Source organism: Pseudophryne corroboree, chromosome 2 (genome assembly GCF_028390025.1).
Source record: "Pseudophryne corroboree isolate aPseCor3 chromosome 2, aPseCor3.hap2, whole genome shotgun sequence".
In the NCBI taxonomy this organism is placed as follows: domain Eukaryota; kingdom Metazoa; phylum Chordata; class Amphibia; order Anura; family Myobatrachidae; genus Pseudophryne; species Pseudophryne corroboree.
This window is the reverse complement of record NC_086445.1, coordinates 235936325-235953720: the sequence shown is the minus strand read 5'-3', so window position 1 is coordinate 235953720 and position 17396 is coordinate 235936325. Positions and strand designations below refer to the sequence as shown.

The window sequence follows — 17396 nt, the reverse complement described above, 5'->3', positions numbered from 1 at the left end:
CTAAACATGAGGTCCTCCTCGGCCAGGGTATCGAACTTGTAAAACTTTGCAAAAGTGTTTGAACCTGACCAAGTAGCTGCTCGGCATAGCTATAACACCCAGGATGCGCCCACCTTCCGGGTAGAATGGGCCTTCACCGATTTCAGTAACGGCAATCCAGCCGTAGAATGAGCCTGCTGAATCGTAGAACAGATCCAGCGTGCAATAGTCTGCTTGGAAGCAGGAGCCCCAATCTTGTTGGGATCATACTAATCCGTGCTGTCCTGGCGACATAAATTTTTAAAGCTCTGACCACATCAAGAGACTTCGATTCCACTAAGGCGTCAGGAGCCACTGGCACCACAATAGGTCGGTTCATGTGGAACGACGAAACTACCTTCGGCAGAATTTGCTGATGAGTCCTCAACTCTGCTCTATCTTCATGAAAGATCAAATAAGGGCTCTTGTGAGACAAAGCCGCTAACTCCGATACCCGCCATGCGGATGCCAAGGCCAACAGCATGACCACTTTCCAAGTGACGAATTTCAATTCCACCTTTTGTAAAGGCTCAAACCAATGTGATTGAAGGAACTGCAAAACCACATTAAGATCCCATGGTGCCACTGGGGGTACAAACGGAGGTTGGATGTGCAACACACCTTTCACGAAAGTTTGAACCTCTGGAAGGGAGGCCAATTGTTTTTGAAAGAAAACTGATAAGCCCGAAATTTGCACTTTAACTGAGCCCAACTTCAAACCCGCATCCACACCTGCCTGTAGAAAATGGAGAAAACGTCCCTACTGAAATTGTTCCATAGGAGCCTTCTTGAATTCACACCAAGACACATTTTCTCCAAATACGGTGGTAATGTTTGGATGTTACTCCCTTCCTAGCTTGCAGAAGTGTGGGAATGACTTCACTGGGAATACCCTTTCGGGTTAGGATCTGGCGTTCAACCGCCAAGTCGTCAAACATAGCCGCGGTAAGTCTTGATACATGCACGGCCCTTCTCGTAGAGGAAGAGGCCAGGGATCTTCTATGAGAAATTCCTGAAGATCCGGATACCAAGCCCTCCTTGGCCAGTCTGGAACAATGAGGATTGCACGAACATTTGTTCTTCTTAAGATCTTTAGCACTTTTGGAATGAGCGGAAGCGGAGGGAATACATACACCGACTGAAACACCCATGGTGTCACCAGGGCATCCACTGCTATTGATTGAGGATCCCTCGACCTGGAACAATATCTCTGAAGCTTCTTGTTGAGATGAGATGCCATCATGTCTACTTGAGGAATTCCCCAAAGACTTGTCACTTCTGCGAAGACCTCTTGATGAAGACCCCACTCTCCTGGATTGAGATTGTGTCTGCTGAGGAAGTCTGCTTTCCAGTTGTCCACTCCCGGAATGAAGACTGCTGACAGAGCGCTTGTATGTCTTTCCGCCCAGCGGAGAACCCTCGTGGCCTCTGCCATTGCCGCTCTGCTTTTTGTTCCGCCTTGTCGGTTTATGTACGCTACTGCCGTTATATTGTCCAACTGGATCAGTACAGGCAGATTGCGAAGCAGATGTTCCGCTTGAAGAAGGCCATTGTAAATGGCTCTTAACTCCAGAACATTTATGTGTAGACAAGTTTCCAGGCTTGACCATCTTCCCTGGAAGTTTTCCCCCTGTGTGACTGCCCCCCAGCCCCGGAGACTCGCATCCGTGGTTACTAGGATCCAGTCCTGGATCCGGAACCTGCACCCCTCTAGGAGGTGAGAGCTGTGCAGCCACCACAGGAGTGAAATTCTGGTCTTGGAAGACAGAATTATTTTTCGTTGCATGTGCAGGTGGGATCCGGACCACTTGTCCAACAGGTCCCACTGAAACACTCTGGCATGGAACCTGCCAAACTGAATGGCCTCGTAAGCTGCCACCATCTTCCCCAGTAAAGGAGTGCATTGATGGACTGACACTCTTACTGGTTTCAGAATTTGTCTGACCAGGTTCTGAATTTCCAGATTTTTGGTGAAAATCCTTGGAGCCGTGGACAGACCAAATGGCAACATCTGAAATTGGTAATGACAATCCTGAATTGCAAACCTCAGGTAAGCCTGATGCGGTGGATGAATAGGAACATGTAAGTAGGCATCTTTTATGTCCACCGACACCATAAAATCCCCTTCCTCCAAGCTGGATATCACTGCTCGGAGAGACTCCATCTTGAATTTGAATCTTCTTAGGTAGAAAGTGAGGGATTTTAGGTTCAGGATTGGTCTGATCGAGACGTCCGGTTTCGGGACCACGGACAGGCTCGAATAAAAGCCTTCTCCCTGTTGTGACAGGGGAACCTTGATAATGACCTGATTTTGACACAACTTTTGTATTGCGCCGCATACTACCTCCCTGTCTGGAAGAGAAGCTGGTAAGGCCTATTTGAAAAATCGTCGAGGGGGAACGTCTTGAAACTCCAGTTTGTACCCATGGGACACTATTTCTAAAACCCATGGGTCCAGGTCCAAACGAACCCAGAACTGACTGAAGAGTTCGAGATGTGCCCCCACCGGTGCGGACTCCCGCAGAGAAGCCCCAGCGTAATGCGGTGGATTTTGCAGAAGCCGGGGAGGACTTCTGCTCCTGGGAACCTGCCGAGGCCGGTGACCTTTTACCCCTTCCTCTAGTAGCAAGGAAGGAAGAACCTCGGCCCTTCCTGTATTTATTGGGCCGAAAGGACTGCATCTGATAGTGGTGTGTTTTCTTTTGTTGTGAAGGAACGTAAGGCAAAAATGATGACTTACCCACGGTGGCCGTGACCAAATCCGTGAGACCTTCACCAAACAAGACACCACCCTTATATGGCAGAGATTCCCTATTTTACCTGGAGTCAGCATCAGCATTTCATTGATGGATCCACAATGCTCGCTTAGCTGAGACTGCCATGGCATTGGCTTTTGATCCCAAAAGGCCAATATCTCTCGCCGTTTCCTTTAGGAAGGCCGCTGCGTCCCTGATATGACCCAGTGTCAAAAGGATGCTATCCCTATCTAGGGTATCTATCTCAGATGAGAAGTTATCTGCCCACTTTTTGATAGCACTACTCACCCACGCAGACGCTATGGCTGGTCTGAGCAGCGTACCCGTGGTGGCATAAATGGATTTTAATGTATTTTCCTGCTTGCGATCCGCAGGGTCCTTAAGGGCTGCCGTATCAGGAGACGGGAGAGCCACCTTTTTAGACAAGCGGGATAGGGCCTTGTCCACAATGGGGGGGTGACTCCCACTTTTCCCTATCCCCAGAGGAGAACGGATACGCCACCTGAATCCTCTTGGGAATTTGAAATTTCTTGTCAGGGCTTTCCCAAACCTTTTCAAAAAGTATTCAGCTCATGAGAGGGAGGAAATGTTACCACAGGTTTCTTTTCTTTATACATACAAACCCTTGTCTCAGCAACAGCAGGGTCCTCAGAAATATGTAATATGTCTTTTACTGCCACAATCATGTACTGAATACTCTTTGCTAATTTAGGATCCAATCTGGAATCACTAAAGTCGACACTGGAGTCAGTTGTGTAAACAAGATATTTGAGGTAATGAATCCCTGCGCAAATAAGTGAAGGCAGCCTTGTAAAGCAGAAATCAGGAAAAAGTGACTCTTCAAAACACTTTGGAGAAATACAGAAAAATGTGAAAGTCTGATCCTGCTCAATTGGGCGCCACCTATTATTGTGCTACCATCACACAAGAAAATCAAATGGAAATATACATTCCTTATAGTTGCTTATAGTTGCTCCATAAATCTTTCCATCCACATCGAGTTATTGCATATCATCCACTCCACCAGGGCCTGTGCTAGGTTTCTTAGCACCCTAGGCAAAACTTCAGCCAACTGCCCCCCCCCCCCCCCCCCCCCCCCCCATACTTATTTTTCAGGCAGGCACTGCCGACAGTGCCGAGGCTGTGTAGTGCTGTCATCCTGGAATGCTGTGTGCGTGTGTCTGGTACCTGCAGTCACTACTGGTGTCCTGCATGGGAGACAATGGCATACATACAGTCCATAGCCCCCTGTTAATATTAATCGTTTCTAGAGTCGGTAGTGCCCCCACCAGACCAGGCTCCAGCCACAGGGGAGGATGCACTCGGTGTGACCAGTACAGTCACAATCACACTAACCTGAGTCCATATGGTTCTGCTCAGGGACTCTCTGCTGTTAGTGGATCTCCTGTTGGGATAAGCTGGTGAAGCTGTAACACAGGATCTGGTCACATGAAGGGGGAGAGGGGCATGAGCGGGGTGGTGGGAGAGGGAGGAGGGACACAGGACCTGGGGGAATGACACGGCACATGCGGACATGAGGGCATTTTAGCGCTGTGTGCAAGATAGGGCATCAGCCCCCCCCCATTTATGCAAAACAGGTGCAGTGCGTGCCTTAGGCGTGCGCAAAGAATATAAGGGCATGGCTTCATGGGGAAGGGGTGTGGCCACACAGTAATACCAATACATATTATAGTAGTCGCCATCATTTAAATTACGACACACAGTAACGCCACTACACCAGGTAGAGCCCCTTTTACACACTACGGCAGACAGCTTCCCTTTTTATACACATTATGGCAGACAGCGTCCCCTTTTTTACACATTACGGCAGACAGCGTCCCCTTTTTTACACATTACGGCAGACAGCGTCCCCTTTTTTGCACATTATGGCAGACAGCGTCCCCCTTATTACACATTACGGCAGACAGCGTCCCCTTTTTTTACACATTACGGCATGGGGAGGGAGGAGAGGCATGGGGAGGAAGAGGCGAGGGAAGGGGAGGGGACGAGACATGGGGAGGGAAGAGGCATGGTAGAGAGAAAGCGAGGGGGGAGAAATGTTGAGAGAGAGACATGGCAGCCTCATACTTACCAGGCTCCTCTTCTGCAGCTAGCAGCCCGGCGACCTCCTGAGCAGGTCCCGAGCTGTAAGACAGCGCTGAGCTTCAGTACCGTCCAGGGGTTAAGTGCATATGATCAGCGGTGTGGGGTGCTTGATTGTGTGCCCCGCATATCCAGCCTGGTAAGCAGCAGTCCGCGCTGCTTCCGGGTATCGGGGCCCGGTTCTGACTCTTGACGCTGGGGAGGAGAGAGGGATGCGGCGTCAGGGACGTGGCGGGTATACATGGGAGGATGCAGGGGAGAGGATGCCGGCACCTAGCCGCACCACAGGCAACAGCAAACAGCCCTGCCAGCGGGCAGCACAACGCACTGCTAGCACACACATAGTTACGGCCCTGCGTGAGGGCGATGGGGAGTTGGGAGGAGGGACACAGGACACGAGGGGGTGTGGCACAGGACCTCGGCACATGAGGGGGAAGAGGGTTACACTATACATGAGGGGGAAAGGCGAGGAGAGACAAGACCTGGGGACATGAGGGGGGGGGGGGGGGGTGACATAGAACTTAGGAGGATGACAAAGGACCTGTGCATATGAGGAGGAGAGGGTGACATGGGAATTGGGGGGGGGGGGGGGGGGGCACAAGACCTGGAGGCATGAGGGACACAAGACCTGGGGACATGACCTGGGGGCATGAGGGACACAGGATTTAGGGGATTGACACAGGGCCATGGCACATGAGGGGGAAGGTGGGGACATGCAGGGCCGGATTAATAATGGGGCTGATGGAGCTGCAGCTCCAAGCCCACCATCAGAATAGGCCCATCGCGTCTGTACTGTACACTGCTATGCTGCTGTAGACAGGAATTTATTTTCCTTCTACAGCAATCTGCCACTGGCCGCCCAAACCCCGCCCCCAGCTTCAACTATCACCCCCTCCACCCCCCACCCTCCGACTGCCAGGGGATCAAACGCCGCCGCCAGAATGGATTGTCTACCCATGATGACGGCGCAGCGGAAGCCTTTCCTTGCCCTCCCTGCGCCGCTTACGCACACTGAAACGGCTCCTCCTCTGCAATGTGTGACGTCACGAATGTGCCGCCCGCCACCACCGCACCTGAAGCTGAGTGGCGCATCAACCGTGGTGCTATGTCAGATACTCCACAAGCAGGCAGCCCGGCAGCAGCAGGGTGTTTCATCTTCATGACGTGCTGGCTGCTGCTGCTGCTTATAGAAATTACAGGTATGCAGCTGCAGGGCACTGGTTCAGTATAATCTACTGTATATACTATGTGATATTTTTAATTTAAACTATACCCAATATATACACATCTTATATATATATATATATATATATATATATATAGAATGTGTTTATATAATATGTGGTTACTGTATGTATATATAAAATATAAATACATATATATATATATATATATATATATATATATATATATGTGTATATATATAATATAGGAGCCCAATTCTTCCTAGAGGGGAGTACCGGTCTAGCAATATCGTTTATATATGTGTGTGTGTGTATGTATTGCATGACCGGCGGGATCAGCATACCGATGCCGGCATCCCGGCAGCGGAATGCCAGTGTGTGTGGGGTGGGGGGGAGGGGAGGGAAAGGGAATGCCACTCTGCAGGCTCGGTTCTATTCCCAGTCTACGGGTGTCATGAACACCCATGAGTGGGAAAAAGTCCCTATTGGTCGGCATGGTGAGGGTGCAGGATGTCAGTGGAAGTAATGTGACTGGCAGTCTCCTGACCGCCAATCACATAACTACAAACCATATATATATATATATATATATATATATATATATATATTCTGCTGAATAAGGTATTTCATCTGTTTATATGTAATTTTTCATGTTGGTTTGTCATGTCCTTACAAAGGGACGCAAGTCCCGAAACGTAGACTTTGACGACATTCAAATAAGTTGCTGTTAAATGTCCCTGGAGTTCCGCGCTACTTTGGAGTCTATACAGTATATGTATGCATGTGTGAGTATGTATATATACACACAGTATATATATATATATATATATATATAAATAATCTTCTGTGGAACATAGCAGTTCCCTCTTTTGAAGAAAATAGGCAGCACTCAGACTGGTTCAAAATAGAGTATTGTTCAATCAAACATTATGGGGTACATGTATTATGCAGTGATTCCGAATACGGTCACCATCCCGGCGCTGGAATTCCCGACAGCCAGGATCCCGAACAACCAGCCACCACAACGCAGGACATGTAATCTGCGGAATAGGGGGATTTATAGGTTTAGATTTCAAGGTAGGGTTAGAGTTACACTGGACCCGGGGGGGTTAGGTTTAGGCTGCTGGAAGGAGGGTTAGGGTTAGGCATTCCTCAGGTAAAGTTAGGGTTAGGCTGAGGAGGGTGCAGTGCTGCAAGTATGATGGTACAGGGCGGTACGGCGTACCGGTAAGAAATTCCCAGCCGGTACGCCGTACCACCATACCTGCCTCCCTCTGGCTGCTATGTGAGGGGAGGAGAGCGCAGCGCCTCTCCTGCCCCTCAATTCTCTGGGATGTCTGGCGGTCTCCGGTGGTGGCGGGGTGAATCTCATAAGGCATCAGTTTGCTAGCCAATCGGTAGCCGCGGGTCCTTATTTGGTGCCAGACCGCGAACTCTGATTGGCTAATGAACCAGCGCCTCATTTGAGATACCCGCCGCCGGAGCTGCGGAGACCGGACTTCAAGCATTGAGGGGCAGGAAAAAAAAAAGGCAGCGGTGAGTGGGGGGGGGGGGGGGGGGGGGGGGGGGGAGCACTGTATTTCTGGCACTATGGGGCATTTGTGTATCTGGCACTATTGGGGTCATATGCACTATTGGGGTCATATGTGTATCTGCTCCCCCATATGTGTATCACGCCCCCATTTTCTTTGGCCACACACATTTTTTTTGCGCGCCTTATGCGCGTGCACACAGTACCTACAAGACATTTTTTTTAACTCGCACCACTGGGAGGGATGAGGGTTAGGTTTAGGCTGCGGGAAGGAAGGGTTAGGGATAGGCTGCTGGGAGAGAGGTTAGGGTTAGGCTGTGGGGAGAGGAGGGTTAGGATTAGGCTGCAGGGAGGGGGGCTAGGTTTAGGCACCACCGCTGAGCTTTAGGGTTAGGCTGCGGGGAGGGGAGGGTTATTAGGCTGCAGGGTAGGGCGGGTTAGTGGGCCAGGGGGAAAGGTAAGTATACTTAACTGCCCCAGTCGAGATCTTCGGCATGCCACGGTCAGTATTCTGACCGCCGGCATCCCGCCCGCTGGCAAGTCAATACCAATCTGTTTCGAGGCTCGCAGGACATTTCATCAGATCATGCAATGTGGTGCAGTACAACAAAATCAAACAAGAACAGAGAGGACCATGTCTTGCCTTAAATAAGATTGAGGCTGTGTGTGTGTTTAGCGTTCCTCCGGCGACCAAAGCCTCACCATTTTATTATGTCACACACACGCACGCACGCACACACATAGCCTCACCATTTTATTATGTGTGTATTATTATCTTATATGTGTGTGTATATTAGCAGAGTGGCTGGAGGATTAATCATATGTTTGCAAATGTATCTAAAGGCCCATACACATTTGCTGAGAAAATGAGCTACGTCGTTCATTTTCCCCCTTCCTGAGCAACGTCACTTATTTTCTCGACAAGTGTGTATGCCGCCAGGGACGATCGATGCGCAGCCCCATGGGTCGGCAACAATCGTCGCTGTTGGCAGTGCATGCATACTCCACGTCCGGCTGCTGATGACGTCACTGAGTGATATGAACGGTCATATCGCTCAGTGTGTACGGGCGGCCGCTAACCGCCCAGCCCGGGAGTTGAAACACTAGACGATGTCGCTCATAGGGGGGTATTGAATTGTTTGAAAAGTCAGTTGGGTGTATGTTTTTTCCTATCTAATAGACAAGAAAAAACAGACACCCAACTGACTTTTCAAACATTTGAATTCCCCCCATAGAGTGAGGTCATCTAGTGTGTATGGATCTTAACTGAGATCTCTGCATTTACTATTTTTACATAGGATGTAAATGTTTTTACTGGCCTATTAGACTGCTGGGGGAATTTGTTTTCTTGTCTAGGTTAATCCCTCCCTTTCACGCTCCTGTGATGGGCTTATAAATTTATTTCAGCAACTACCATTTTGTGTATCACTGTTCTGAGAAGCGTGGATGGGATTAGTAGTTGGAGGCTGTGCTGTTCCTTGTAGTGCCATATTGGAGGTTCTTGGAGGTCCTCCCATTTAGTTAATTATAGGAAAACTAGCAATTTTCTGGAATTTTTGTTAAGGCAGTGTATAGAGAAAAATTGTTGCATTTTATTAATAAACCTTATTTTGTGTTTTTTCATTTTTTTTTTTTTTATTAATTCAAGGGTCAGTAATATAACAGGTGGTTTATACTTCATATAAGCAAAGAGGAGAGATAGACTATTGTTGTTAAAAGTTGAAGGTTAGCTATGCCCTCCATGGTGCTAGCCACACCCCATGACAGACCACACCCCCACAACACAGGTCACAATCCAACATCACCCAATAGGCCCTCGAGAAATTTCAGCTCCAGGCCCACAAGGCCCTTAATCTGGCACTGGGGACATGAGGGGGGTGGAGAGGGGGAGTTGGGACACAGGACCTGGGGACATGAGGGGGGGAGGGGGTGTCAAAGGACATGGGGATATGAGGGGGTGGAGAGGGGAAGGGGGGACACATGACCTGGGGACTTGAGGGGGGGGGTGTGACACAGGACCTGGGCAACTGAGGGGGGAGGGGGTGTCACGGAACATGAGGGGGTGGGGAGGGGGGACACAGGACCTGGGGACTTGAGGGGCGGTGACAGAGGACCTGGGCATTGGAGGGGGGAAGGGGGTGTCACAGACATGGGGACATGAGGGGGGTGGAGAGGGTGATTAGGGACACATGACCTGGGGACTTTAAGGGGGGGACACAGGACCTGGGCACCTGAGGGGAGAAGGGGGTGTCACAGGACATGGGGACATGAGAGGGGGAAGGGGCGTGACACTAGACATAAGAGGGGAGAAGGGACACAGGAGCTGGGCACATGAGGGGGGACGGGGTGCCACGGGACATGAGGGACAGGAGAAACACATGACCTGGGCACTTGAGGGGGGAGGGGGTGCCACGGGACATGAGGGGGAGGAGAAACACATGACCTGGGCACTTGAGGGGGGAGGGGTTACCACGGGACATGAGGGGGAGGAGGGACACATGACCTGGGTACATGAGAGGGGGGGGGGAGAGCATCACAGATCATAGGGACATGACGGGGTGGAGAGGGGGAGGAGGAACACAAGTTGTCACACAACCTGGGGACATGAGGGGGGGGGTAACACAGGACTTGGGGAGAAGGGGGGCCACAGTATACCGAACCGCTGCGGCGGTCTTGCGCTGTACGAGCCGGGGGGGAAATGCAGCTGGGCGGCGGGCGGGCAGCAGCGATGGTATCTTCCCTCACCTCGGCTCGGATTAGTTTCTTCTCCGCCCGGCGGCGAGATCTCAGCAAACTTGCGCCTCTCCAGGAGCTGACGTCGATGGGCGGGTACAGAAGCTCTCCCCTCCTTTCTCTTTGGTGCCTGTGACTGAGGCTGTCAGCGCTGCACCCTCTCTCCCTGGTGCTGATTTGTAGTCTGGGAGTCACTGACTCCCTGATAAGCTGTGTGGACTGTGGTCACATACACTGCTCTGAGTCCTGCCGCCAATAGAAAGCTGCTTTTTCAGATATTTTTTTTCTTCTAGGCCGCCCTCAGGTACCGCCGCCCATAGGCAGCTGCCTAAAGCTGTCTAGTGGAAGCGCCGGCCCTGCACTCCACATGTGGGAAGAAAACAAAGCTTTCATGTGCAGTACAATAGATTTAATTACAATAATGCACAAATAAGACAACATAAATCGCTCTAATGTTCCACAGTGGGGTCCCTGGGGGACTGAACAATTACCAGATACGATGGAGAACTGATGGTAAGCAGTTCTCAAAAACAGCTATTATTATTTGTCCGAAGGAGGTCCACACGGGTAGGCAAACTCCGTAAAGCTAATCGTTCTGGCCTCCGCTCAGCACCTCCAGGACAGCTCTGGAAACCTGGGCTCTTCAGTGAGAGGAATCAGCAGCAGCAGATCCCAGGCTGACAGCACGGGGGGCGGAATCCCAGCACACAGGGATTAATTCCTTGTTTGTAAAAAAATAAATAAAAAATTACAACAAAGTAACAAAACTTTTTAGAATCCAAGTGGTTTCCCTGATGTGGGAGTGGGTACAAAGTCCCTCTGCACGCAGCTGAAGTGCACTTCAGCTGCGTGCAGAGGGACTATCTAGCTGGAGGTGTGAGGAGTTCGTTCTAGGAGCACAGAGAAGCCTGGACCTGGGACCTGTGCATGCACTCACTTCCATGCAGCAGTGTCAGGACAGTATCCTCCTGCCAGCAGCAGGACCTGCTGCCCCCTATGTATCAGCTGCTGCCGATTCCTCTCACTGAAGAGCCCAGGTTTCCAGAGCTGTCCTGGAGGTGCTGAGCGGAGGCCAGAACGATTAGCTTTCCGGAGTTTGCCTACCCGTGTGGACCTCCTTCGGACAAATAATAAGAACTGTTTTTGAGAACTGCTTACCATCAGTTCTCCATCGTATCTGGTAATTGTTCAGTCCCCCAGGGACACCACTGTGGAACATTAGAGCGATTTATGTTGTCTTATTTGTGCATTATTGTAATTAAATCTATTGTACTGCACATGAAAGCTTTATGTTTTCTTCCCACATGTGGAGTGGATGATATGCAATAACTCGATGTGGATGGAAAGATTTATGGAGCAACTATAAGGAATGTATATTTCCATTTGATTTTCTTGATTTTCTTGTGTGATGGTAGCACAATAATAGGTGGCGCCCAATTGAGCAGGATCAGACTTTCACGTCAGTGTCTGTGTCGGTGTCGGTATCTGTCTCTGTCAACTGGGCAAACGGACGTTTTTGTGACCTTGAAGGGGTCTGTACCTGCAATAATGCATCCTCCACAGATTTCTTCCATGCCTGGTTCTGAGAATCAGACTTATCTAATCTCTTATTAATATGAGCCACATTAGCATTCAAGGCATTCAACAAATTTACCCAATCAGGAGTCGGCGCTGCCGACAGGGTCACTCCCACAGCTGTTTGTGTCTCTAATACAGCCTCCTCCTGGGAAGAGCACTCAGCCTCAGACATACTGCTGAGACACGTGTTCTTCCAAACACCACAGACACACTGGGCATATAGGGGACAGACCCACAGCAAAGCCTGTCAGAGAGACACAGAGGGAGTTTTGCCAGCTCACAACCCAGTGCCTACTCACCGGTTCTGGGACACTAAAGAATGCTCCAGACCTGCAGCGCTTTTATAACAAATATATACTGCACCAATATTCCTGTGCCCCCCCTCCTCCCCGTTTTTCACCCTGATACTTAGTCAGAAGTGTGAGGAAAGGACCAGCATCTCTGCAATGTGGAGAGGAAAATGGCGCTGAGCTCCGTGAGCTGGGAGGACGATGCTCCACCCTCCTTAATGGCGCGCTTCAGTCCCGCTTTTTTGCAATTATATATTTATACTTGCGGGGCTTAGGACAGTGCCTAGGCACTTATGTCCCCTCTTGCCAGTCCATTTTAGAGGTTTATCTGCTGCCCAGGGCGCCCCCCCCTGCACCCTGCACCCTGTAGTGCCACTGTGTAGTGGGAGCATGGCACGCAGCGTGCGATCGCTGTGCGGTACCTTAGAAAGCCGTCACTGAAGTCTTCTGATCTTCTTCTACTCACCTGTCTTCTGACTTCTGGCTCTGTAAGGGGGGTGACGGCTGGCTCTGGGAGCGAGCATCTAGGCGTACCTAGTGATCAAACCCTCAGGAGCTAATGGTGTCCTTTAGCCAGAAGCAGAGCCTTTGAACCACTGGAAGTAGGTCTAACTTCTCTCCCCTTAGTCCCACGAAGCAGGGAGACTGTTGTCAGCAGTCTCCCTGAAAATAAAAAAACCTAACAAAAGTCTTTTCCTAAGAAACTCTGTAGAGCTCCTCAGTGTGCATCCAGTCTGCCTGGGCAAAATTCTAAAACTGGAGTCTGGAGGAGGGGCATAGAGGGAGGAGCCAGTTCACACCCAAAGTCTTAAAGTGCCTATGTCTCCTGCGGATCCCGTCTATACCCCATGGTTCTTATGGTGACCCCAGCATCCTCTAGGATGATGAGAAATACTCACTTGAGAGTGAGTCAATAGAATCAATGTACTGTACTTGCTGCAATACACTACAGTAGTATATAATACCAGCAGCAGTCCTTTGGAGTCGATTGATTATCTATGAATTCAGTGGGACATAATGGGGGTAATTCCAAGTTGACCGCAGCAGGAATTTTTTAGCAGTTAGGCAAAACCATGTGCACTGCAGGGGGAGGCAGATATAACATGTGCAGAAAGAGTTAGATTTGGGTGGGTTATTTTATTTCTGTGCAGGGTAAATACTGTCTGTTTTATTTTTACACTGCAAATTAGATTGCAGATTGAACACACCACACCCAAATCTAACTCTCTCTGCACATGTTATATCTGCCCCCCCCCCTGCAGTGCACATGGTTTTGCCCAACTGCTAAAAAATTTCCTGCTGCGATCAACTTGGAATTACCCCCCAACATGTAGGAATGTGTGAAAGGGGAACACTAGCCAGCAGCTCATAAACGATCCAATTATCTAAGTGAATTACTTCACACACAGTGGAAAATTTTCTGAATCTAATATCTTAGATTACATTTGAGAACTTGGAATGGAACTGATACAAGTAACGAATAACTGCAACAAAGTATTGGAAATTAGCCTTGATTTATATCAACAAACCATCTGACAGTACACACAACATCAGCAGCGGATCTTGCCACGGGCAAGCAGGACTTTTGCCCGGGGCGCCGCCTTCCGGAGGGCGCCGGCGCCATCCGGAGGGTGCCGCACCATGGCAAGAACTGCTACTGTGCCCCCCGCTGCCACTGTGTCCCCCGCTGTGAAGGGAACTAGACACTATCCGTCTAGTTTCCCTTCATGGAGAGGACCTTTGCTGTGCGGTGCACTATGACATCATTGCGCACCGCACAGCATTGTGGGACTGGCAAAGATGCTAGGGGTCATGATTGACCTCTAGTGTCTATGCTGTGCTATGGGAGAGACGTCATGATGTCTCTCCCATAGATACGAAGAGAGGAGCGGCGCCGGCGGAGGTCTGCAGCGGGGTTTGTAAGTTTTTTTTTTTTTTTTATGCAGCGCTACTGGGGTCACAAATGGGGGCGCTACTGGGGGCACAACTCTACAGGGGGCATGACTGACCACGCCTCTGTATGAAGCCACGCCCCTATTTTCGACCGGGGTGCCACAAGGGCTAGAACCGGCCCTGCACAACATTGTTATTAGATCTGTATTGCTGGGCTGTGTTGTACTTTTAACTTTCATTTTACAGCATCAGATTCAGTAAGTGAAAATCCAGTGAATGAGACAGTGTGTAGCCTAATGCAGCTGCGGCTCTATTCTGTCTGTGTCTAACTCCTCCTTCCTGATGAACTAATCTTTGCTGTGAACTAAACAAACTAGTTCACTTTGAAGATTAGTTCATTTTGAACTAATCATTCATGAACTACCCATCACTAATTACCTCCACATTATTTGTTATTACTAGATCCAGTATGTTCCTATTTCTAGTTGGTTCCTCAATTACTTGGGACAAATATTGATCTTTTATTAAGGTTAAAAACCTATTACCTCTAGCTGTATCACATGACTCGTTTTTCCAGTTTATGTCTGGATAATTGAAATCCTCCATAATTAACTCTTCCCACATTTATGCAGCCTTCTCTATTTGCAGTGGTGGCTCCAGAGGTATTTTAATTTTGGACTGTGCTGCAACTCCGTCTCTGGAGCAGCCACTGAATATATGTGTGAAAGATGTATTAGACTTTGCAATAACAGCAGTTTGTAGAGAGTCATTTGCAGCCACTACTGCAAAATGTTCCAAATAATTGTGAAATTTTAACTCCAGACTTGCCCTCATTGTGGATTTCTTTGGTCTGCGCCAATACAGATGTGTCCCGTTTCAGCTATGCTGCGTATAGCAGCTTGCTGTAGCAGGATCGCTATGTGAACACATGGCATGCCGTGTGTTTCCACATCTCACCTGGCTCAATGTGAGGTGTGCGCATAACAGTCGGAGTGTATGCATAGCAGGAGCACTATGCTGCAAGTTGTGTGCTGCGATGTCCACAAAGTGGGAGGACACATCTGTAAACGGCACGAACATGCACCACTTCAGATACACATGGGGCCTAATTCAGATCTGATCGCAGCAGCAAATTTGTTAGCTAATGGGCAAAACCATGTGCACTGCAGGGGGCAGATATAACATGTACAGAGACAGTTAGATTTGGGTGGGGTGTGTTCAAACTGAAATCTAAATTGCAGCGTAAAAATAAAGCAGCCAGTATTTACCCTGCACAGAGAAAATATAACCCACCCAAATCTAACTCTCTCTTCAAATGTTATATCTGCCCCCCCCCCCTGCAGTGCATATGGTTTTGCACATTAGCTAACAAGTTTGCTGCTACGATCAAATCTGAATTAGGCCCATGGTCGTCCATGGCTTTTACCGTTATACAAACATCCAGTTGTTTTACATTTCTTGTTCCAATTGTAAATAGATTGTCTAGCCGGAGGTTATTTCCCAAATCGTGTTCCAAAATGTCATTACACAAGTACAATACAGTATAACGGAACCAGTTTTTCTTCATTTGAGCACACAGAAAAGCATCTTCTCCACAGCGTTTGTGGCCATGTTTCCTGACTGTCAGACAATGCACTTTGGGCTGCTTATGTCACCATGGCCTTCTATAGTTAAAACTTCCACAGTTTTTCTATGAAACTATGTATGGTGAATGTACCTTAAGTAATTGTTATTTTATAAACTTCTAAAACTGTCTTTTGTAATGACCAGGTACATTCAGCTGGTATTCAGATATTAAATATTGATTAATATTGCTTCAAATATTTCTATAATTTTTTTATTTATCAGCCCCATACAGGGAATATTTAGATTGCTCGTTGGTCACTAAAAGTGTAAATTCAAATAACCCACCAGTATGTTTTTGTAATGTGGGTGCAAACTGGGCACTTGGAAGAAACCCATAAAAAACAGTGGTGCACACAGCGGGGCTTTTTGCGTATCCATAACACATCCCCCCTCCCCAATGGACAAAATTACTTTTTGCTGCCCGCTGTCCCGCAGCCCTCAATCCTAGCCCTGTCTCCTCATGCCATTATGACACAATTTACGGGCCTGTGGGGAGGGGGCAGAGACAATTTTATGCAATGCTATGGGAATTACATCATTGTGGTTCTGCCCACTCCCTATAGATGAACTAATTTTGCCATTATGCTGTGGGGGTGGGGCATAATGATGCAGGGAGCCTGGTTCGATCCCTGCAATGACCTCCAATATACTTCTACGGACTATTTATAAACTATGGACAAAAGAAAATAAATCTGAATTTTTGTCTGTTCCACCTCACGCAAAACCTACTGGATGAACTTGGATCGTATTTTTACTAATGTATAGCTTAGTGACCTAGAAAGAAACTGATGTATGTATGATCTCGATGTTACATCAGGAAGGAGCAATAAAGGAAAAGCCAGGCACTTGACACTGGGCAAATATTCAGGGCTGTAGATGTAAATCTCAGAACCAGCTGAGTCTCCCATGGGCAGCTTTATGTGGTTTGCTCACGAGTTAGTAACCCCTAGAATCTTTGTGTTAATCCCTGAAGTAAAAACTGCAAATATTGTTTACATAGAAATGTTGTGATCAATGTGTGCAATATAAAATATACATCACAAATTAGATGGCACTACTGTCTTTAAAATTAGCTCCTCTGAGCAATAACTAAAGATGTGTGGCGGGCACTTTTCGTGTTTTGTGTTTTGGTTTTGGTTCTAATTCCACTTTCGTGTTTTGGTTTTGGCTTGGTTTTGCCAAAACCACCCTTTCATGTTTTGGTTTTGGATCTGGATGATTTTTGAAAACAAAACAAAACATAAAAACAGCTAAAATCACAGGGGGCTAATTTTGATCCTATAGTATTATTAACCTCAATAACAATCATTTCCACTCATTTCCAGTCTATTCTAAACACCTCACAATATTGTTTTTAGGTCAAAAGGTTGCACCGAGGTTGCTGGATGACTAAGCTAAGCAACACAAGTGGACAACACATACACCTGGCCCATCTAGGAGTGGCACTGCAGTGTCAGACAGGAGGGCAGATATATAAAAAAGGCCCTAAACAGCACATCATGCAAAGAAGAAAAAGATTTGCAATGAGGTAGTTGTATGACTAAGCCAAGCGACACACACAATTGGCCCATCTAGGCGTGGCACTGCAGTGGCAGACAGGAGGGCAGATATCAAAAAAAGGCCCCTAACAGCACATGATGCAAATAAGAAAAAAAGGTGACCCGAGGTTGCTGTATGACTAAGC

At 48.3% G+C, this 17396-nt stretch overlaps 1 protein-coding gene across 2 annotated transcripts in view; it reads right to left on the bottom strand.

The window, feature by feature from the left end:
- Positions 1-17396, bottom strand: part of LOC135011696 (retinol dehydrogenase 7-like) — a 167795-nt gene that overhangs the window by 131246 nt on the left and 19153 nt on the right. The window contains exon 2 of one of the 2 annotated variants that reach the window (XM_063952482.1): positions 4867-5072. The exons of the other annotated variant lie outside the window; for it this stretch is intronic. The gene's annotated coding sequence lies outside the window, so the exon portion shown is untranslated. The remainder of the gene's footprint in view (positions 1-4866; positions 5073-17396) is intronic. 2 annotated transcript variants of the gene reach the window in all.